Here is a 23,960-nt window from a genome sequence, read left to right on the forward strand (position 1 = left end):
AACTATTAATATAGACACCCTACATTCACTGTAGAACTAAAGAAGATACTTAGTCTGGAGCAATAAATAAATAGTTGTTCATTGAACATTCAATTGAAAAGAATTTCTAAAAAGTACTATTATATACCAAACGGAGGTAATTTTATATTACTCCTGGGCTATAGGCAAGAGTTATTAATTCATTTAACAAAACATTCATTTATTACTGCTATGCACCCACTATGTTAAGTTCTGATAATACAAATACAAGTCTGAAAAGTACCTGTTTTCAAGGATATTAGCAGAAGAGGCAAATAAGTAAAACATGATTTTCAATACAATGCTCAAGGTACATCATAAAAACACAGAGAACCAGCATCTATATCTTATTCACACCCTTCCAAAAAGGCATTCTACCTGAACTTGCTTAAAATATGTATAAAAAATCATCCAGGTAAAGAAGTATGAAAAGTAGTTCAAGAAAGATTATGTATGGAGAAGCAAGGTGTGAGTTGGGTGAGTGAGACAGGAATTAGATTGTGGAAGACATGAAATGATATGCTAAGGTTAGATTTTATATGGAAGGTACTTAAAAACCTGTCCCTGAAGGATCTGAAGAAGGACAATGGTACAAAGCTTTGGGACTTAGAGTTCAGCGTATTTTTCAGAGAAAAAGAGAAAGCTGCCTCTACAGTGGTGACTTGTGCAGAATAGATTAATTGGTGGTAACTGGATGAAGCCAGCAGGACGTTTAGAAGAGTAATGAATTTGAAACGGTTTACCCTGTCATGCAGACTCAGAATCATTCTCCTTCCACACAGATTGTACTGTTTCAGGAAGGCATGATGATAGATCAGCCTTTGGAGAATTTACATATGTAATCTTGTCAAACTCTACTATTGCATTTTGGTTCCCAAATTAGACTTGTACTCCTAAATGAAATTTTAATTTACATGCTAAAAAAAGAGCCCTTAAAAACAACATCTGGTTGGTTTTCCTAATCTGTTTCTGCCAGATTCAATAATCAAAGTGTTCCCGAAGTGTTTTCCAAATTCTGTCCTATTAAAGGTTTCTGGTGGATCTCATAATTTTCCCTCCACATCTACTGGGTACTCACTCTGTGGTAGGCACTGTGCTATACTAGGTGACTGAGACCCAGGAATGAATAATACTTGAATAGCCTTCAAGGAGACAGGCAGGGGAGGTGGGGTAAACAAGTATAATAATGTGTTTTATATACTTATATGTACATGTGTTTTATATACACATGCATTTTGTTAAATGGAGATCTAAAAGAAGAAGTAATAAAACCCCTATTTTGGGTAAGGGACAGGGAAGAATACAGAAAATTTTACTAGAGAAAAGATAACATATATGATATTTGAACTGAATCTTTAGTAGATTCCCACAAGACAGTCAACATGTAGAGTTGTAAAAAGCATAAATTGCTCTGAAAGAAGTGACCCATAGATGCAAGAAAACAGTCTAGAGAGTTAGAAGTCAGACTCTGGAGAATCTTATATATGTATTAATAAATGTGTGATTTATCCCAAAACAATTCAAATTATGAATGGATTTTAAGCAGTGAAATCAAAATATTTGCTATATATCAAAAAGAGCCCCTCCAGCAATAAAATAGACAATGGATTGGAGAAGAATGAGATATACAGAATATGCAGTTAGTATTCTAAAGCAACAATCTAGAAGAGAGATGATGAGGATCTGAACTAAAGTAAAAATCATAGAGATAAAATAAGAGATAACCACAGGCTTACTGAGTAATGATGTTTATATTCCCTAATTCTCACATCCCATTCTTGAGAGTACATTTTCTCATGCCAATGGATAATTGATGATAATATATCAATGATAAGGTAAGAAAAGATGATGAAAATCAAGAAACATAAGCTTCAAATATGCAATATTTCTGGGAAATATTCATCAAATTTCCTAGGAAAAAATCATTACTCACGTAAGTTCAATATTTTTATTTGAGACTAAAAAATATAAGTGCTTATTTCATCATTTTTCATGTGTTTCAAACATAGGAGGCTAGCCATGAGCATAGATGCCAAATTCAAGATTCAAACAATTTTCATAAGCAAAGATTCTAAGTCACAATTAACAAAGGTAAACACAAAGCCCTACACTTAGCTTATGCAAAAAATCAACTGCACAAATGTTGATCCTGCCATGTGGAAGGATATGTGAAAATAAAATCTCAAAGTTTTTGGTTGATCAATATTATAAAAATTAATACAACTTATGACAACATTAATAAAATTTCTTCTGACCATTCAAAATAAAATTTAATGCATTGTGTACTAATCAGGCCACAGTGGAAGAACTTTGGTCCATTTCAAGTTCACATTTTAAAGAAGCACAAATTCCTTAGGGTATCATGACTTTGTTGAGTCATGTGAGATCCATGTCTAATGAGGAAAAATTGATAAAAACTAGATAAGCAATAATAATAAATGTGGCTTTTAACATACACAATATAGGAGGTACTCCTAATGTTTAAATAAATAAATCAGAAACTAACACTGAAAAGGTATACTACAACTGTTTTCAAAAATTGAAGAGTTAACAAGTAAAAAGAAATTGGAGAGACAGAACTATCAAATTTGCACTATTTGACATGGGTAGGCCACCAATGGTTAGATTGAAGCTCAATATTTGAAAAATTAAAAATCTAATGAATATAACTATCCAATAGTGAAATAAACTGCCCTAGAAAAATGATCTCTTTTTTATTAAAGATACTTAAAGCAAAATCTAGATGATTATTCCTTGGGTTTTCTATAAAAAAAAATCTCCTCTGAGTAGCAAGATGGATAAGATGCTCTAATTATCCTTTAAAGCCTATAATTCAAAGAACTTACTAAGTACTGCTATATACCCAGTCAGTAAGAAAATCTAAAAATGAACTGAATAAATAAAGGAAGTATAAGATATGGTTTCTGTTCTAAACATGTTTATGTGAAAACTGAGAGGCTTCAATTAATGTATGTAAAATAATTAAGAGTAATTAAGTAACAAACTATATACTTTCCAAGATAAGAGATTAGCTCATTGTAGTAGCAGCTTGTACTTGGTGGGACTTAGGTTAGTCCTTGAACAATGCACAACCCTTGGTGTCTTTCATCAAGCAACTAATCAGTTAATCATTTTTGTTCTTTTTTTCAATTCACTGAGATTATGACATATTTTCTACTTTCCAATATCTGTATGGGAAAATGAACTTATAATGAAATGGTTAAATATCTCAGGTCATTATTATTGGTGAAGAATATCTTATTTTGAAAAACAGTATTTTAGACCTTGAGGTGGGAGCAATACTCTGAAGGAGGTTCACATAATGATGGGAAGGGTAATTATATTGTATGACTCATATGGTATTCCCACAGCTAAGATCCTAAGAGAGTCTATTATTACTTCCAAACTAAGCATATTTCTTTAAAATAAGACAATAAAATAAACTTTCCCATATTTACACTTGAATGTTAATCAAATTAGAACTAAACACACTGTTGAATAATCCTCTAAATTTAAACTTCACAATGTTATTCTTTTCTCTCCACCTTGCCTTTAAAAAGCATCTTAAGTAGAATAGATGAGTTATAAACAGTTGAATGAATAGATGAAGAAAGTTTTAAATGAAATAATACAAATGTACATTGTATTATATCATTTCAATAACTTAAACATGAAACTTATATGTATTGAATCACTGTAGACAAAAATGAATCAATCAGGATTCAAAGTAGAATTTTTTGAGAACTTATGACATATGAGACATTGGACTAAGCATTTTTATATTATTTCGTATAACAAGAATCCTACAAAATATTTCTTGGTTCCTTCATTTTACACATGAGAAAACTGAGACTTACAATGCCTAAGTAATTTTCCAATAGCATACTAGTAATTGGAAAAGCCCTAAGTTATATTCCGTTCAAAACCACTACCCATTCGTGCATTTAGTCATTCAATATAGAATTGCATATCTATTTCATACCAGGAACAGTTCTACATGTGGAGACCAGTAGCAGCTTACACAGACAATATTCATTCAATAATCCCTTAAAGGCAAACATTATCAACAGTTACATGCTTGACATTGTTCTTGGCACTTAGTATACCACAGGAAACAAAATAGTCAAAATCCCTGCCTCTACAGAATGTATATTCTGGTTGTGCACACAATCGATAAATGTATAAATATTATAAATATATTGTGGCAGATATGATACAATGGCTAAAAAGAAATTCTACTTCCTTTTCTCTTCCTTTTCTCCATAACCTGACTACATTTCCCACTCTGCCTTGCAGTTGAGTAAGAACATGAAATGGAACACTAGCCATTGTAATTGTAGGAAAAAGATTATGTCTTTTCTAGACCAATTTTCAACACAATACTTACTCTCTTTCCTCATCAACCAACCAAAAGCAGAGAAGGTCAACACCTTTGCAGATATAGGAACCATACACAGGAAAGCACTTAACTAGATGACTATATGATCCTCTAATAAACACAAAACTATGGTCAAGAATCAAATTTGTTAAGTTAATGAAATTTGGGGGTTATCTGTCATAACAGTAACCTTACTTTTATTGAAGCAGAGATAAGAAGAAGAAATTATGAAGAAAAAACTCTTAATGGGATTGAGATAGAGAGAGAAGGTACTGTTTTAAAGAGCACTATTTTCAGGAAGTTGGGAAGAACTTGCCGAAGTGACATTTTACTGGTACCTGAGGAAAGTAAGGCAGTAATTCCTGTGAAAATCTGGGAAAGAGTATCACAGGTGAAAGAAACAAAACAAGTATAAAGTCCCTAAAGCAGAAGCAAACTTGTAATGCTTCAGACAGAAAGAACTTAGTAAAAACTAAGTGCACACTGTTCTATATGGAAGCTTAATTGTAGGCTATTGACCCAAAAAGAAAAAATAAGCAAGAAAATTAGCATTCATCCTTCTAAAATGTCACTGGATTGAAATAAAGATGTGTAAGATAAGTTTTTATTTCTTGAACTACAACAATGACTCTCAGTTATGGGCAATTTTGCCTCTAGGGAACATTTGGCAGTTTCTGAAGATAATTTTGGTTGTCATGATTGTGGGAGTAACTATTGGCATCTGTAATGTAGAAACCAAGGACACTTAGGAATGATCTTGTAACACAGGATTATCTGGCCTAAAAAGTTAATAGGTTGAGATATAACCTAACCTAATAAATCAAGGAAGACTGCTTGGAAGCAAAACCTGATCTGAACTCTGAAAGGTGAGTAAACTACTTTGGTAGAAAGGACAAAGTGGATCAGGCTAACAAACTTCCAACCCAAAGGTCAGCAGGAAAATATTTTAGGGATATACAAACTACAAGAGAATAGTAAATACTAAACCATATAAATACAAAGAAGAATTGACAATGCACACCCTCCTCCACTCCAGTAATACTGATCTCTCCATTTCCATGCCACTGATAATGTTGTTTCATTAAGTGAAAACTAAACCTAAATTTTAAGCCTCTGCTTTAAGAGATACATTATCCACTTGAAAACATTTCAAATTCTACTTGCTGGATAAGATAGTTCCAAAAACATGCACTAAGATCAATGAACAAGACAGCAGCAAATGCCAAAATAATCTCCATTCCCAAAATTCACCTGGAAATACCAGGAAATTCTCATCTCAACCCAGTAACCTAAGCACCCTGCTTTGAGTTTGTTAAGGACAACTTAATGGCCTTTTTTTTTTTTTTACTGTCTTAGTCATCTATTTGTCACTATGACTAAAATACTTGAAAAGGACAACTTGGAGGAGGAAAAGTTTAGTTTGGCTCTTGGTTGGTGGGCCAACTCCATTGCTCTGCGTTCATCATCAGGAAAAACATCATGGTAGAAGGCTGCGGTGGAAGAAAGCTGCTCTACTTTTGGCAGTCAAGAAATAGAAAGACAGGAAAGGGGAAGGGAAAATGGTAGAGGTCGTAGGAGAGATGAACCACTCCAAGACACGCCCACAGTAACCCACCTCAGCCAGCCACACTCCGCTTGCCTACAGTTACACCAAGTCAGTCCATTCAAACTAGGATAGGTTACAGCTCTCACAATCCAATCATTTCACGTCTGAATATTACTGTGTTAACATAGAATTTCTGGGGGTACAACTCATATGCAAACCACAGCACTGACTATATTGCCAATCTATAGAATCACTGTCAACTTTTCTAAACCCATGCCCTATGAAATTCATCTGCCTCTCTGTGACTTGCTGAAGCTTTGAAAATGCATTGATGAGCTCTCAAATGGATAATACAAAGTCCATCCTTAATTTCAATCATTCCTACTACTGATCAGCATCTCTAAGTAACTCATTCCATCTATTTAGTATGCTGAATTAGTGCATCCAAATTATGACATCCTTTTGACTTCTTATTCAGCATGTATTTTTATTTCTCCATTCATACATATATTACTTCCTTTCCTATATACCAATATTTTTGCCAATCACTGTACTATCTATGCTTATTCTATCTCCTTGTCATCTCTTTCCTTCCTACTACATGTTTAAGTATGGTCATTTAAATGAAGTATCATCACCTTAATAGTATACTATGATTTAGAATTTTCAAAAACCTCTCTCTAAGGTCCATAAAAAATACTATTACATAGGCAGAATAAGTGTTATTATTCCTGTTTTTGTAGATAAGAAGACTAGGTGTCACCTATACCTCAAATTTTTCTGCTTCACACTTGCTTCTTACCTTTCAACTTCATTTGTCTTTTCTTCTCTATCTCATACCTTCACTTTGTTATTATGAATGCTGACCTCCTTCTAACTACTCTTCTGAGTTACTCCAGTCCCTGTCTCCCCTCCTCTTTTCCAAATATGTTATATATTTGTATAACTCCTCAGAGTCTTAGAAATACTTAAGTACTAATCTACTCAGGAGATACTCCATGAAAGATACTAAAGGCATCCCAGGGTCTTCAAGACGCTGCCTGACAAACAGAGCACCAAACTCAAAGAAATGGAAAAGTAACAATCCTACTAAGATAAGGAAGGATGTTCAAAAATCTATAGCATTATGTCTTCCTTGCCACTGTTACAAACAGCTCTGCCTTTCAGTATAGCTGAGAGGTAGCTGTATACTGGAAAGAGTCCTGATCTAAAAATAAGAAACTTAGGTTCATGTTGTGATCTTAAAGAAAGTCATTCCACCCAGATGAACTTAATTTTTATCTGTAAAACAAAGAACATCAAATTAAATGACCTCTTGAATAACTTTTACCTATAAAAAATGACTAAGAACAGATTTGGGCATTCTACTATAATATAACTAATTAAAATAAATGTAAAAAATGTAAAAAAAAAACAGATTTGAGTAAGATGGGACTCTATACATCCTGGGATTATTAATTGATGTGGCACATATAAGTATGTGATAAATGTTTGCTTAATATGTGGGTAGGGGCAATGGTGCCAACAAATAACTAGTGATTCTGATAAGATCTAATGCAGTGATGTTAAACAGTATTAGTATCTTGGAAAATCACTCACATATTGATTCTCACTGCAAAAGCCAGTGTCTGTTAATGTCAAGAGTTTTATAAAGATAAGGAATAAGGTGGCAGACTTTTTCGTATTCCCAACACCATTCCTACATACTTGACATGCATCAAATATCACACCAATGATTAAAGCCACATTTTGATTTCGGAAGAACAGAGCTAAACAGATCCAGAGGATAAAACAAGGGACCTGAAAAGTTCATGTCAAAATATGCTTGTGGTCTCCTGGGAAACTCTTCCATTGCAACAGGCTAAGAATATCATTCTACTTCCCGGAGACACTGCTCAGATATAAACTATTAAAGGCTGAAAGCTGCTCATTAAAAACACACAAAAATGGTTAGATAACCTATGCAGAGCATTCAGCATAGTACTAACCATGAGGAAGTCATGGATTATAGACAATTCTGTTTAGAGTATTGTTGCTATTATTGTTTCTATAGCTTCCATCTGTGTGAGATAGTGTGACATAGTTGAAAAAGAAATGGCGTTAGAGTCAAGATAGTTATGTTTGAATTGTCTACTTTGACAACTTTGTCAGTGTGACTTTGAGAAATTTACTAAGCTTTTATTATTTGTTCTTTTTGTTATATATGACAGAAGAATCAATTATGATATATTTATACAAATATGGAATATATTTTATGATAATTAGGATGGCAGTCTTGTAGACGTACATGATATTGAGATTCACTCTGGTGAATTCACATACATACATAGGAAAATTATGTCAGACTCATTCCACTGTCTTCCCTATTCCTATCCCCCTTCCCTTCCCTTCATTTCCCCTTTGTCTAATCCAATGAATTTCTATTCTTCCCCTCCTGCCCCCTTGCTGTGGGTTACCATCCACATATCAGAAAGAACATTTCTGGGATCAGTTTATTTTACTTAGCATGATAGTCTCTAGATTCATCCATTTACTGGGAAAATGTCATAAAGTCATTTCTTTTATGGCTGAGTAAAATTCCATTATGTATCTATACCACATTTTCTTTATCCATTCATCTGTTGAAGGGCACCTAGTCTGGATCCATAATTTAGTTATTGTGAATTGAACTGCTGTAAACATTGATGTGACCATGTCACTATAGTATGCTGATTTTAGTCCTTGGGGTAGATACCAAGGGGTGGGATAACTGGGTCAATGGTGGTTTTATTCCAAGCTTTTTGAGGAATCTGCACAATGCCATCCAGGGTGGCTGTACCTGTTTGCAGTCCCACCAGCAATGTATGAGTGTACTCTTTTCTCACCAACTTTTATCCTCGCCAACTTTTATTGTTACTTGTATTCTTGATAATTGCCATTCCAACTGGAGTGAGATGTAATCTCAATGTAGTTTTAATTTGCTTTTCTCTAATTGTTAGAGATGTTGAAAATTTTTTCATATATTTGTTGAACCATTTGTATTTGTCCTGTGAAGTGTCTGTTCAGTTCCTTTGATCACTTATTGATTGGGTTTTTGTTGTTGTTGTTGTTAAGTTTTTTGAGTTCTGTATATATCCTGGAGAATAATGCTCTCTAAGATATAGGTGGCAAAGACTTTCTCCCATTCTGTAGGCTCTCTAATCACATTCTTAATTGTTTTCTTTGCTTTGAAGAAGTTTTAGTTTGATACCATCCCATTTATTGATTCTTGATTTAACTTCTTGGGCTTTAGGAATCTTGTTGAGGAAATCAGTTCCTAAGCCAACACGATGGAGAGTTGGGCCTACTTTTTCTTCTAGTAGATGCAGGGTCTCTGGTCTAATGCCTAGGTCTTTGATCCAGTTTGAGTTGACTTTTGTGCAGGGTGAGAGATAGGAGTTCAATTTAATTCTACTACATATGGATTTCCAGTTTTCCCAGCACCATTTGTTGAAGAGGCTGTCTTTTCTCCAGTGTATGTTTATGGTGTCTTTGTCTAGTATGAGATAACCATATTTAGGTCGGTTTGTCTCTGTGTCTCTAACCTGTTCCACTGGTCTTCATGCATATTTTGATGCCAGTACCATGACATTTTTGTTACTATATTTCTGTAGTATAATTTAAGGTCTGGTATTGTGATGCCTCTGGCTTTGCTTTTCTCTAAGGATTGCTTTGGCTATTCTGGGTCTCTTACTTTTCAAAATGAATTTCATGACTGCTTTTTCTATTTCTATTAAAATCATCATTGGAATTTTTATAGGAATTGCATTAAATCTGTATAGTACTCTGGGATGTATGGTCATTTTGACAATATTAATTCTGCCTATCCAAACACATGGTGGTTCTTTCCATCTTCTAAGGTTTTCTTCAATTTCTATCTTAAGTGTTCTTTAGTTTTCATTGTAGAGGTCTTTTATCTTTCTTTTAGATTGATTCTCAAATATTTTTTGAAGTTCTTGTGAGTGGGATAGTTTTCCTAATTTCTCTTTCACTTGATTCACCATTGGTACATAGGAACCAGGTCTGCCAACTGTTAAACAAGATTAATGCTAACTATACCATACATTTTTATAAGAATTATATGAATAATAGATGAAACACATAGTATAAATACTGGCAAATAACTTCATATTTATTGTTAAGAAATACTTTCTTATAATAATTATAACTGATCACACTGTCTTAGTTTAGGTTGCCATAAAAAATTACCATAGATGGGGCAGCATAAACAACAAGTTTTTATTTCTCATAGATCTGGAGATTGTGCGGAGCTTGGTGAGTGCCTTCTTTCTGGTTTTCTAGGGCCATCATCTTACTTTGTCCTCAAATTGTAGAAAAAGTTACCTAGCTCTCTGGCCTTGACTTATAAAGGTACTAATTTCATTCATGAGAAATGTACCCTCATGGACTAATCACTTCTCAAAGGACTGACTTCCAATATCATCATACTGGGATTATCTGAATTTTAGACTGACAAAAATTCAATCCAAATGATTTGAGTACTAAATATGGCTAAATAAAGTTGAGAGTTTTGAAATGTATAGGTAAATTATGTAGGCTAAAGAAAGATAGAAAGGTATGGTGTTTTCAGATCAGGATGGGGATACAAAGCCCTGGATTTAATATGGGATTTGACTTGTAGTCTCAAGTAATAGGAACATTTCAGAACGTAAGGAAACAGTGCTTTTCAACTACTGAGCTTTCAAAAAGTCATGCAGTCAATTTTAGTCATTTTAACTCTAAAAACTATAGAGGAAAAGAAATGCATCCAATGCAGTTTTGGAAACTAAAACAATTAATTACCAAGTTACTACTATACATAAGGTAGACGTGGTGGCAGGTAGCATACACTGGACATAGTCATTAAGAAAATATACACTTGATTTTTACTGTCAGCTGCTCTAACAGATGCTAAAGATACCTGATAAAGTAAACATTGGTCCAGCCCACAAAGATGTTCAAGTTTGAATGTAAAAGACACATAGGTAATCTTACTTATCTCCTGTTTCAAAATAGTCTCTTTCCTTGGTCTTACTTTTCCTCTAAAGACAAACTTTTTGGTCCGTTGGCCCCTTATTAAATCTTCTTCCTGTACTTTCTCTTCTATCATTTGGTATTTAAATATCTGAGTTCTTTAGACCTTATTCTCTTCTTCTATAAACTCTGTAAAAACTACTGTAGATTTTGACTAAGATAAATATAACCCATACTCAAATGTGTAAAAGTAAAAAGACTCAGCAAAACCTAGCAATTGTTTCAACTACAAGAATCATAGGAAATCACAATATATAAAATACGGGAGCAGAAATGTGGATTTACAAATTACTAATTTTGAATGTTTTATCACAAAAATATAGTTGAGTTGATTAAATAAGTTAATTATCTTGATTTAATCATTTCATATTGTTTACATATATCAAAACATTACATTGTATTCCATACATATAAATAATCACAATTTGAAATTTAAAGTAGTATTGATTATTTTGAAAAGATATTTTTAAAAGACCACTAGGGGACAAATAATTTAGGACAGGCTTGAACACAGAAAAGCCCAGAACCACAGACAGGTCAGTATCTTTTATTCCTCAAGTTCATAAACATTTGGAACTAAGAGAGAAAACTCCAACATTCCTTGAATGTTCAATGTGTATTAGACACTGTGTAAAGAATGTTATATATTATCTTATTTAATCCTCACAATGATCCCATTTTTTAATTTTACAAATAAGAAATTTGAGACTTAAACTAAGCTAACATCACATGACTATTCAATTTAAATCAGATATGATTTCAAAATCTCATGGTCTTCCCACTATATCATACTAAATTCTTTCATATGGAATCCTTTATCTCAGCCTTAGAAAAAACTGAAATTGAAATTATTCCACAAACTTGCCCCTAAAAGTAATCATAGAAGTTGAGAACTAGAAGGGCCTTGGAGCTCATTTAGCCAATGAATGCTTCATACTACATGTGATGAAATTGAGGCCTGCCCCAGAGAAATTAAAGAATACATTTAAAATCAAAATGCACTTTAGATCTCTCCCAGTGCACTTGAATTTCCAATACTGATGCAATGTGATACACAGAGGCACTTGATACTGATATGTCATGAGTCTTTAAAATTCATTCTTGGGAGATCCAAGATGGCAGACTAGAGGGTGACTACATCTCCCGTTGCTCCAAACTCAGGATTCAAGAAGTGGAGGTATTGAGAGACTCGGACCAACAGAGAGCTGCGGGGTGAGTATCTCCCACCGGGTGAAGCTCGGCCTGGGTGGCAGGCCCAGACAGGGGCAGCTTCTCAGAGCAGGGCAGGGCAGCGAGAGACTTCCCCAAGCAGCTCTGCTCCCTCCGGCGGTGGCGGCAGGCCCTGTCTACAGCCAGCTCCTCGGAACAGGCCCGCTGTGTGAGAGCTTTTCGCACAGAGCCAACCCCAAGCCCCGTACCCAGCGCCGGCCCTGGCCCGCAGGCAGTTTCTGGGACCAGGGCAGGGCAGCAAGAGACTTCCCCAAGGAGCCTTGCTCTCTGCTACGGCAGGTGCGGTCCACAGCAAGCTTCTAGGAGCAGGCCCACCCAGTGAGAGCTTTTCCACACAGAGCCAACACCAAGCCCTGGACCCAGCGGCAGCCCAGGCCCGAGGTGGCTTCTGGGACCAGGAGGACAGCAAGAGGCTTTCCCGAGCAGCCTGACTCCCTCTGGCGGTGGCAGCAGGCCCTGTCTACAGCCAGCTTCTCAGAACAGGCCTGCCCAATGAGAGGATTTCCACCCAGAACCAGCCCCGCTCTGTTGGCTCTGTGTGGAAAAGCTCTCACTGAGCGGGACTGCTCCTAAAGCTGGCTGTGGACCCCGCCTGCCATAGCAGAGAGCAAGGCTACTTGGAGAAGTCTTTTGCTACCCAGCCCTGGACCCAGTAGCAGACTAGAGGCAGCTTTCTTCGGAAGCACTGCATTATCAAGTTCCACCAAGACTTCAGGCTACTGAAGGCTGTGAGATGATACACTGGAAATCTACAGGGACACCAAAAGCCAATAGAGGAAATCCGCAATATCTCAGAGACCCACAGATATCTGACCAACATGAGAAAAAAAGGGAAGAAAATGTCCCAAACAAACCTACATACTATATCAATAAAAACCAATGACAGCACAGCAGAAGAAATGTAAGAAAGGGAGTTCAGAATGTACATAATTAAAACAATCAGAGAAGCAAACGAGGAGATGAAAGAGCAAATGCAGGCATTAAATGATCGCACCAATCAATAGTTAAAAGAGCAAACACAGGAGGCAAAAGATCATTTCAATAAAGAATAAGAGATACTGAAAAAAAAAACAACAGAAATCCTTGAAATGAAGGAAACAATAAACCAAGTTAAAAACTCCATAGAAAGCATAACCAATAGGATAGAACACCTGGAAGATAGAACCTCAGACATTGCAGACAAAATAATTAATCTTGAAAACAAAATTGATCAAACAGAGAAGATGGTAAGAAATCATGAACAGAATCTACAAGAATTATGGGAAATCATGAAAAGGCCAAATTTAAGAATTATTGGGATTGAGGAAGGCTTACAGAAACACACCAAAGGAATAAACAATCTATTCAAAGAAATAATATCAGAAAATTTCCCAAATCTGAAGAAAGAAATGGAAAACCAGGTACAAGAGGCTTATAGGATTGCAAATATACAAAATTACAACAGACCCACACCAAGGCACATTAATATTAAAATACCTAACATACAAAATAAAGACAGAATTTTAAAGGTCGCGGGAGAAAAGAATCAAATTACATTCAGGGGTAAACCAATAAAAATATCAGCAGATTTTTCAATCCACACCCTAAAAGTTAGAAGGGCCTGGAACAACATTTACCAAGCCCTGAAAGAAAACAGATATGCCAACCAAAAATCTTATACCGGCAAGACTTACTTTCAGATTTGACGACAAAACAAGATCCTTCCATGATAAACAAAAGCTAAAAGAATTTATACAAAGAAAACCTGCATTACAGAACATTCTCAGCAAAATATTCCATGAGGAAAAGATGAACAACAAAGATGCAAATCAGCAACGGGAGGAACTAGCCTAAAGGAAAAGCCAAATGAAGGAGAAACCAAATCATGTCAAAAAAAAAAAAATAAGTCAAATGACTGGGAATACAAATCATATCACAGTAATAACCCTGAATGTTAATGGCCTGAACTCATCAATCAAAAGACATAGACGGGCAGATTGGATTAAAAAGAAAAATCCAACAATATGCTGCCTGTAAGAGACTCATCTCATAGAAAGACATTCCCACAGACTAAAGATGAAAGGATGGGAAAAAAAATACCATGCACATGGACACAGCAAAAAAACTGGAATATCCATTCTCACTTCAGATAATGTGGACTTCAAGCCAAAACTAGTCAGAGGGATAAAGAAGGACATTACATACTGCTTAAGGGAAACATAAATCAGCAAAACATAACAATCATAAATATCTATGCCCCAAACCGTGGCTCATCTATGTATGTCAAACAAATCATTCTCAATTCCAGAAATCAAATAGACCACAACACAATAATACTAGGCAATTTTAACACACCTCTCTCACCACTGGATAGATCTTCCAAACAAAAATTGAATAAAGAAACCATAGATCTCAATAACACAATCAACAATTTAGACTTAACCGACTTATATAGAATATACCATCCAACAAAGAACGAATACACTTTCTTCTCAGCAGCACATGGATCCTTCTCTAAAATAGACCATGTTTTATGCCACAAAGCTACTGTTAGCAAATACAAGAAGATAGAGATACTACCTTGTACTCGAACAGATCATAATGGATTGAAATTTGAAATAAATGACGGAATAAAACACAGAAACATCTACAATACCTGGAGATTAAATAATACATCATTATATGATGAATGGATAACAGAAGACATCAAGAGGGAAATAAAAAAATTCTTAGAGTAAATGAGAACAAAGACACATCATATCAAAATCTCTGGAACACTATGAAAGCAGTACTTAGAGGAAGCTTTATTTCATGGGGCACATTCAACAAAAGAAGTAAAAATCAACAAAAAAACGACTTAATACTACAGCTCAAAGCCCTAGAAAAAGAAGAACAGATCAACACCAAAAGTAGTAGAAGACAGGAAATAGTTAAAATCAGAGCCGAAATCAACAAAACTGAAACAAAAGAAACAATCAAAAAACAAAATAGTTAGTTCTTTGAAAAAATAAATGAAATTAATAAACCCATAGCCACACTAATAAAGAGAGAGAGAAAACTCAAATTACTAAAATTCAGAATGAACAAGCAAATATCACGACAGACACGAGTGAAATACAAAACATAATTAGAAGCTATTTTGAAAATCTATACTCCAACAAAACAGAAAACCTTGAAGACATCAACAAGTTTCTAGAGACATATGAATTACCTAAACCGAACGAGGAGGACATACACAACTTAAATAAATCAATTTCAAGCAATGAAATAGAAGAGGTCATCAAGAGCCTACCAACAAAGAAAACTCCAGGACCAGTTCGGTTCTCAGCTGAGTTCTACAAAACCTTTAAAGAAGAGCTCATTCCAATACTCCTCAAAGTATTCCATGAAATAGAAGAGGGGGGAACCCTCCCAAACTCATTCTATGAAGCCAATATCACCCTGATACCTAAACCAGACAGAGACACATCGAGGAAAGAAAATTTCAGACCAATATCCTTAATGAACATCAACCCAAAAATTCTGAACAAAATTTTAGCAAACTGCATACAAAAATATATTAAAAAGATAGAGTACCACGATCAAGTGGGTTTTATCCCAGGGATGCAAGGTTGGTTCAACATACAGAAATCAATAAGTGTCATTCATCATATCAACAGATGTAAAGTTAAGAATCACATGATTATGTCAAAAGATGCAGAAAAAGCATTCAATAAAATACAGCATCACTTCATGCTGAAAACACTAGAAAAAATAGGCATATGGGAACATTCCTGAACATTGTAAAGGCCATCTATGCTAAGCCCATGGCCAATATCATTCTAAATGGTGAAAAACTGAAAGCATTCCCCCTAAAAATTGGAACAAGGCAGGGATGCCCTCTTTCACCACTTCTATTCAACATCGTCCTTGAAACTCTAGCCAGAACTAGTAGAAAAACCAAAGAAATTAAAGGAAAAGGAATAGGAAAAGAAGAACTCAAACTATCCCTGTTCGCTGATGACATGATTATATATTTAGAGGAACCCAGAAACTCCACCAGAAAACTTGTAGAACTCATAAGTGAATTCACTAAAGTAGCAGGTTACAAGATCAATGCTCATAAATCCAATGCATTTTTATACATAAGTGATGAATCTTCAGAAAGAGAAGTTAGGAAAACTACCACATTCACAATAGTCTCGAAAAAAATAAAATACTTGGGAATCAATCACACAAAAGAGATGAAAGACCTCTACAATTAGAACTACACAACACCAAAGAAAGAAATTAAAGAAAATCTTAGAAGATGGAAAGATCTCCCATGTTCTTGGATAGGAAGAATTAATATTGTCAAAATGGCCATACTACCAAAAGTGCTATACAGATTCAATGCCAATCCAATTAAAATCCCTATGACGTACCTTACAGAAGTAGAGCAAGCTATTATGAAATTCATCTGGAAGAATAAAAAACCCAGAATAGCTGAAGCAATCCTTAGCAGAAAGAGCGAAGCAGGGGGTATTGCAATACCAGGTCTTCAACTCTACTGCAAAGCAATAGTAACAAAAACGGCATGGTATTGGTACCAAAATAGACAGGTAGATCAATGGTACAGAATAGAGGACATGGACACAAACCCAAATAAATACAATATTTTCATATTAGACAAAGGGACCAAAAATATGCAATGGAGAAAAGATAGCTTCTTCAACAAATGGTGCTGGGAAAACTGGAAATCCATATGCAACAGGATGAAATTGAACCCCTATCTCTCACCCTGCACAAAACTCAACTCAAAATGGATCAAGGACCTCAGAATCAGACCAGAGACCCTTCATCTTATAGAAGAAAAAGTAGGTCCAAATCTTCAACATGTCGGCTTAGGATCAGATTTCCTTAGCAGGACTCCCATAGCACAAGAAATAAAAGCAAGAATCAACAACTGGGATAGATTCAAACTAAAAAGCTTTCTCTCAGCAAAGGAAACTATCAGTAATGTGAAAAGAGAGCCTACAGAGTGGGAGAATATCTTTGCCACTCATACTTCAGATAGAGCACTAATTTCCAGAATATATAAAGAAGTCAAAAAACTCTACACCAAGAATACAAATAATCCAATCAACAAATGGGCTAAGGATATGAACAGATATTTCACAGAAGAAGATCTACAAGCAATCAACAGATATATGAAAAAATGTTCAACATGTCTAGTAATTAGAGAAATGCAAATCAAAACTACACTAAGATTCCATCTCACCCCAGTTAGAATGGTGAATATCAAGAACACAAGCAACAATAGGTGTTGGCGAGGATGTGGGGGAAAAGGTACACTCATACATTGCTGGTGGGGTTGCAAATTAGTGCAGCCACTCTGGAAAGCAGTGTGGAGATTTGACCCAGCTATCCCACTCCTTGGCCTATACCCAAAGGACTTAAAATCAGCATACTACAGAGATACAGCCACATCAATGTTCATAGCTGCTCAATTCACAATAGCCAGATTGTGGAACCAACCTAGATGTCCTTCAATTGATGAATGGATAAAGACACTGTGGTATATATATATATATATACAATGTATATATATATACAATGTATATATATATATATACACAATGGAATATTACTCAGCCATAAAGAATGATAAAATTATGGCATTTGCAGGCAAAAGGATGAAATTGGAGAATATCATGCTAAGTGAGATAAGCCAATCTCAAAAAACCAAAGGATGAATGATCTCACTGATAAGCGGATGATGACACATAATGGGCGTGGGAGGGGTTAGTGTTAGGTTTAGGGTTAGGTTTAGGGTTAGGGTTAAGGAGGGTGGCAAGAATGGAGGAAGGAAGGACTGTATAGAGGGTAAAGAGGTGTGGGAGGGATGGGGGGGAAGGGAAAAAAATAACAGAATGAATCAAATAACATTACCCTATGTAAATGTATGATTACACAAATGGTATGCCTTTACTCCATGTACAAACAGAGAAACAATATGTATCCCATTAAATTAAACATTTTTTCCCGCAAGTTCTACTTTTGAGACATAGTTTCAAGAAAAAAAAAAAAACCTCACATCCAAATCCAGCAACATGATTCCAATTGTTTCAGGGTTGGTCATATTCATTGTACTTCACCTTGAACGATCATATTTTTGTACATGTAATCATTCAATAAAACAGTGAAATATCACAAGGCAAAAAAAAATTCAGTTAGTACAAAAATAAATAAAATAAAAGAATAAAAGTCATATAATCTCAGAAAACCATATAATCTCACACAAGGGTTTTTTTCACCAAAATGAAGGGTAATTATAGAGACTTTGTATGAGAAATGAGTTATTTTAAAGAGGGTTAGTTAGGGATAGGGTTGCAGCTCAGTGGTAGAGTATATGCCTAGCCCATGTAGAGGCACTGGGTTTCATCCTCAGCACTGCATAAAAATAAATAAAATAAAGGTATAAAAACAAGGATTAGTTAGAAGCTTCTAATGCCATTTTCTCTAATTAAGGCTGCCTTCAATGGTAACTGCAGCAATTATCAAAACAGATGGCTGCATTCATAATAGCATACTAAAATCTTATTTCTTGAAGTCGTAAAGATTTTCAAGAACGTTGTATTTTATAGATACTGTTAATATCTTGTGTTGAAGGTGAACAGTTAACTTCCACCTGTAGAAAAGTTTGAGTTCTGCCACATAAGCTTCCAGAGACTGTGCTCATGACACATTAGGCAAAAGACTAGCATGGGTACAAGTTCCAAGTTAGTGACAGAGACACTAAAGAAAAGATGACATTAGTCAGTTATGGGACTGACCTTTGGAGAATTATATTACAAGAGCAACAAAGAGATATAACAGGTCTATAAGATATTTTTTCTGCAAAACAAAACAAGTTTTACAACCAAGTATTCTTCAATTTTGAAAAATAAAAGTCTAACTGAATTCATTGTGGTAATTAGACAAAGTTTATTTTCAGGCAAAACATCATGACACAACAACTTCACAATATAACATAATTCTTCCTAAAATACATATAGTTTCTTTAGGAAACTTGCTTCACAAATGTTTCTCTAATCTTCTTAGGAACAAACTAGTCTTTTGATTAATATCTAATGGAATTTAACCAGAGCAAGGTCCTTTGGGGCTCGACATGGGGAGCTTACAATAGATTTCATCACCAGCCTGTAATTTCTGCCCTAGAATGGAAGTGAAAGTCCTTTTTCTGAAATAATCACATGATTATACTTATGGTGGTCCTGTTTGACTTAAAGATAAAACTTTCTGTATTCATATCCAACATGAAACAAGATAAACTATGCCCTTCGTCCAGGACAGTTTAGAATTTGGTCCAGGAAGATTCTGACTATGAAAGAAAATCACCAGTACTGGAAAGCTAAAAACAGATAATGCCTAAGTATTTGGGGGTATTCAATTTTATTGAAAACAAAAGATTGTGAACCCTTTTTGTCTATATCTACTGGCTATTCATTATGATTAAAAGAATCAAAGTACAATCTAGCTAAATTAAGGGAAAAGTACAGTCTAGCTACATTAAGGTAAGAATCTCTAATTTCAACAGATCCTAAAATTAGCCCACAGTCAGGTATCTCTTGGGCTAGGGAACACATTATACTATGATTATAAGAATTTTTGATATGGCTAAAAATTGAGCATATCCTTAAAAAAATGAAGTACAGATGCATAAGTGATTATACTAAAATAAAACAGTCTTATAACAACACTTTTTAAGGCTTAATGTAGGTATGCTTTAACATAGAATTAAAGTCAAATTGCAACTCTCTCCCTTAGCTGGTGTTGGAGTTTGCTTTCAGAGTCTTGCCTGGTAGGATCTTGTGGGAATTAAATAAGGTAATGTATATAAATTGTTACAGTATATATAGTCATTGTTGCTAATATAATTTCATGTCTTTACAGAAGTTAATTACTTTAAGATAAGGAGAAATATGTGTGTGTGTCTTAGTTTTGTGTAACTTGATCTTTAATTAAATAGGATTGTTACATAAAAATGTTTTCTTCACAATTATTTGGGAAAGAATATTTATTTATTTATTGCAGGTATTGTACTCTGAAACATATACATAAGCAATGTAATCAATTATAAATGCATCAACAGGGGCTGAAGGTTGTGGCTCAGTGGCAGAATGCTTGCCTAGCACATGTGAGGTACTGGGTTCAATTCTCAGTACCACATATAAATAAGTAAAATAAAGGTCCATTGCCAACTAAAATAATATTAAAAAACAAATAAACATATAAAAACAATATGTAATGCTAAAAGTCACTTATGGAAAGAAATCTTAGAGGAAAAACTAGTTTATTCTCTTCCCTTAGTTTGCACTTATATAAAACCTAAGGACCAAAAGAGATAATTTAAATCTTCATCCTTTAAGTTTTCTAAAGTTATACAATTATTCAACATCAGAGATAAAACTTAAACCCAAAATCACTCAACCCAATTCTTTCCTACTAACCAATATTTACTATTTATTAGCTAATAGTCAATACCTGAAAAATCCTATAGTTGTGGAAAGTACAACTCAAAGGTTAAACATTTTGGTCAGGGCATGCTAACAATTCACCAAAAAATATTGCTAGCCCATTTCCAACAGTAAGGTGTGTGTGTGTGTGTGTACATGTGTGCTACATATGCTAGTAGAAATGTGAAGAAAGAAAACACTACTTTCTGCCCTTCAAAATGGTAAAGACTAGCCTTTAATTTCCTCCAGGAGCACATGAAAGCTTTGAATAGAGGCAACAATAAAGGGAATCTGCAAGGAATTATTTAATGTGCATTAAATTCTTAGAATTTCTTTATATCTACATTTTCTTAGAAGGCTGGCAAAAAGGTCATCTTTAAACATAAGACTTGGAATATTAAACATGTTTTTCTTCTTAAGTCAGTGCTAAAAAGTTTCTGAACCCTTTCCATGTGAACAACTGTAAAGATTATTTCAGTAACAGTCTTTCTGCCTGTACTGGTCACACTAAACCTTTTCTGAGCTACAGCAAATTAGTCACTAATGATATACCAAAAGTTCTAGGTTGAATTCTAAAGCAACTGGCCAAATATACAGGAGACTACAATTCATTTGACTTAGCTGAGTGCCTAGCTGGAGTCAGATACCATAAAAATTAACAAAAGTAACATCTTCAGTTCCAATATTCTTCTTTGACTAATTTTTTAGAAGCCTCTCCTAAGAGTATAAAATCTTAAAGAAACACTAATTCTACCAAATCCAAAAGAAGTTGTTCATTTATACTTCATTAATATCAATTAACATGAGCTGACAGCTGGTACCAGGCATTGTGATTTCATACATATTATTTCCTTTAAATCTCACAAAATGTCCTGAGGAATCATTATCCTCATTTAAAAACTGATTTTACTAAGTGAAAGAAACCAACTGAAAAGGCTACATACCATTATGATTCCCACTACATAACATTCTTGAGGAAAATCCATGGAGACAGTGAAAAGATCAATTGTTTTCAGGGGGTAGGATGTTTGAGGGGAGAGATAAATAGTTGAGGAGCAGAGGGTTTTTAGGGGAGTGATGGCTACATGTCATCATAAATTTGCCCCAACCAATGGAATGCACAATACCTAGAGTGAACCCTAATACAAACTACGAACTCTGGGTAATAATAGTGCATCAATACAGGTTTATTGCAACAAATGTACCACTCTGGTGGCAGATGTTGATAATGGAGGAAGTTCTGAATATGTGGGGTCAGAGGGTATATGGGAAATATCTTTCTCTTAATTTTGCTGTGAACCTAACACTACTTTTAAAAAATTAAAGTCTTTAAATTTAAAAATATTAATTATACTGAGGATTTAAAAATTAAGTAACTTATCACATGTAATTTACTAGTAAGAAATGCAGATAAATAAAACTGTTAAGAAAGGGTCTTAAACTGGAAAATAACAGACTTTCAGGACTAAGACTATTTGATAATCAGACTATTAACTGATATTAAGTGATAGTGAAAAATAATATCAGATAATAGTTAATATTGCATGAATGATTTTAAAGCTTATATGCTTTTAGTAACTACTTAATTTCACCATTGACAATTGCTGTTTATATACCTATATCTATGTATTTATCTATATATACACATATACACATAGAAAGAACCCTATAGAACAGCACCAGACATAATGGTTAAGTGCATACTAGAAGATGGCCTAGGTTTAAATCCCAGGTATGCTATCATCAGCTGTTTGACCTTGAACAAGTCACTTAACAACACTGGTTCTCAGTTTTGCCATTTGTAAAGTACTGGTAATAATATGTCTACTTCCCTACATTTTACATATATTACAAGAAATAAATAAGTTAATATTTACTATTTTTAAAGTGCCTAGCATATGTTAATATTTAAATAAGTGCTAAATACACACACACACACACACACACACACACACACATATATATACACACACATGCAGTCATACACATATAGACCTATATGCTATATATGTACACATATGTGTACACACATATATACAAAGAATATAATGTTTCTTCATAAATGTTTACACAGAAAAATGAAGCAAAGAGGATACAAAGATAGAGGTGGATTGCTGTTTTAGGTAGGGTAGTGAGGAAAGACCTCATTAAAAGGGAATTTGAGCAGAAACCTAAAGGAAGTAAGGGGTGTAAACCATGCACATAACTGAAGCAAATGTATTCCAAGAAGAAGGAACAGCAAAAGCAAATGTCCTGAGACAAGAGTGGGTCTGGCATATTTAGTAAAGGCAAGAGCAGTATGGTTCGAACACAGTGAACAAGACTGACAGAAATAGGTAACAGTTGGGGAAGTAGGGGATCATGTAGGGAGTTTAGGGTTAAAGGAAGAACTTTAGGTTTAGGTGAAGTCAGATGGCAGCCATCAGAATTTTTGAGCTAATATACATTTTCAAATAATTATTATATTATCTGGAAAAGTGTAAGGATATAAAAGTAGCATCCAGGGAAATATCTATCCATCAGGATATAATTTGCTGATGAACCTGACAGAAAAGAGGGGAGTTAAGAATGATTTCAAAGTATCTGAACTGAGCAGCATAAACTATAGCATTTACTTCCTCAGAAATGTGTTTGAGGGGTAGAAAGTCAGAGTTTATTTCTGGGCATGTAATTTTTGGATGCCTATTAGCTAGCCAAGTGAATAGCGAGTTGTACATACAAGTAGTAAATTTGGTAAAGAAGTTAAGGTAGAAATGTGAGGGTCATCAGCATTTGGATGATACTTAAAGCATCTAAAGGGAATTAGATGACTTAGAGAAATAGTAGATAGGAAATATTTTCAAGGATTAAATTCTGGAATACCTCAATGTTTAAAGAACCCAAGGATGGGAAAGAAAAAAAAAAAGAAAGGCAGGTCAATGAATTAGGATCAGAGCCAGAGAGTGGAGTCCCCAAAGCCAAGTGATAAATGTGTTTCAGAAAGACAGAGGACTGTCAATTGTGTCCAATACTACTAAGATCAAAGAAGATGGAATATGAGAATAACTATTGCATTTAGTAAAATGGAGGCCAGGGATTACCTTTACAATAAATTCAGTGAACTGGTGAGGAGCTGGTGAAGGCCGTGAGTAGGCCAAGTTCAAGACAGAATAGGAAGACAGTGGGAATATAAAGAAAAATAACTCTTTCTGAGGAGTTCTGCTATAAAGAATAGAGAAATTGGGCAAAGACAGGAAGTTTAAGGGGGGAGTTTAGAACAATTGTCTGGAAGTAACAATGA

General features: G+C 34.7%; 1 protein-coding gene across 4 annotated transcripts in view; it reads right to left on the reverse strand.

The window, feature by feature from the left end:
* AGBL4 (AGBL carboxypeptidase 4) overlaps positions 1–23,960 on the reverse strand; it is a 1,452,665-nt gene that overhangs the window by 1,328,950 nt on the left and 99,755 nt on the right. The gene's annotated exons all lie outside the window — the stretch shown is intronic.

This window comes from Sciurus vulgaris, assembly GCF_902686455.1.
Source record: "Sciurus vulgaris genome assembly, chromosome: 1".
Classification (NCBI taxonomy): Eukaryota; Metazoa; Chordata; class Mammalia; order Rodentia; family Sciuridae; genus Sciurus; species Sciurus vulgaris.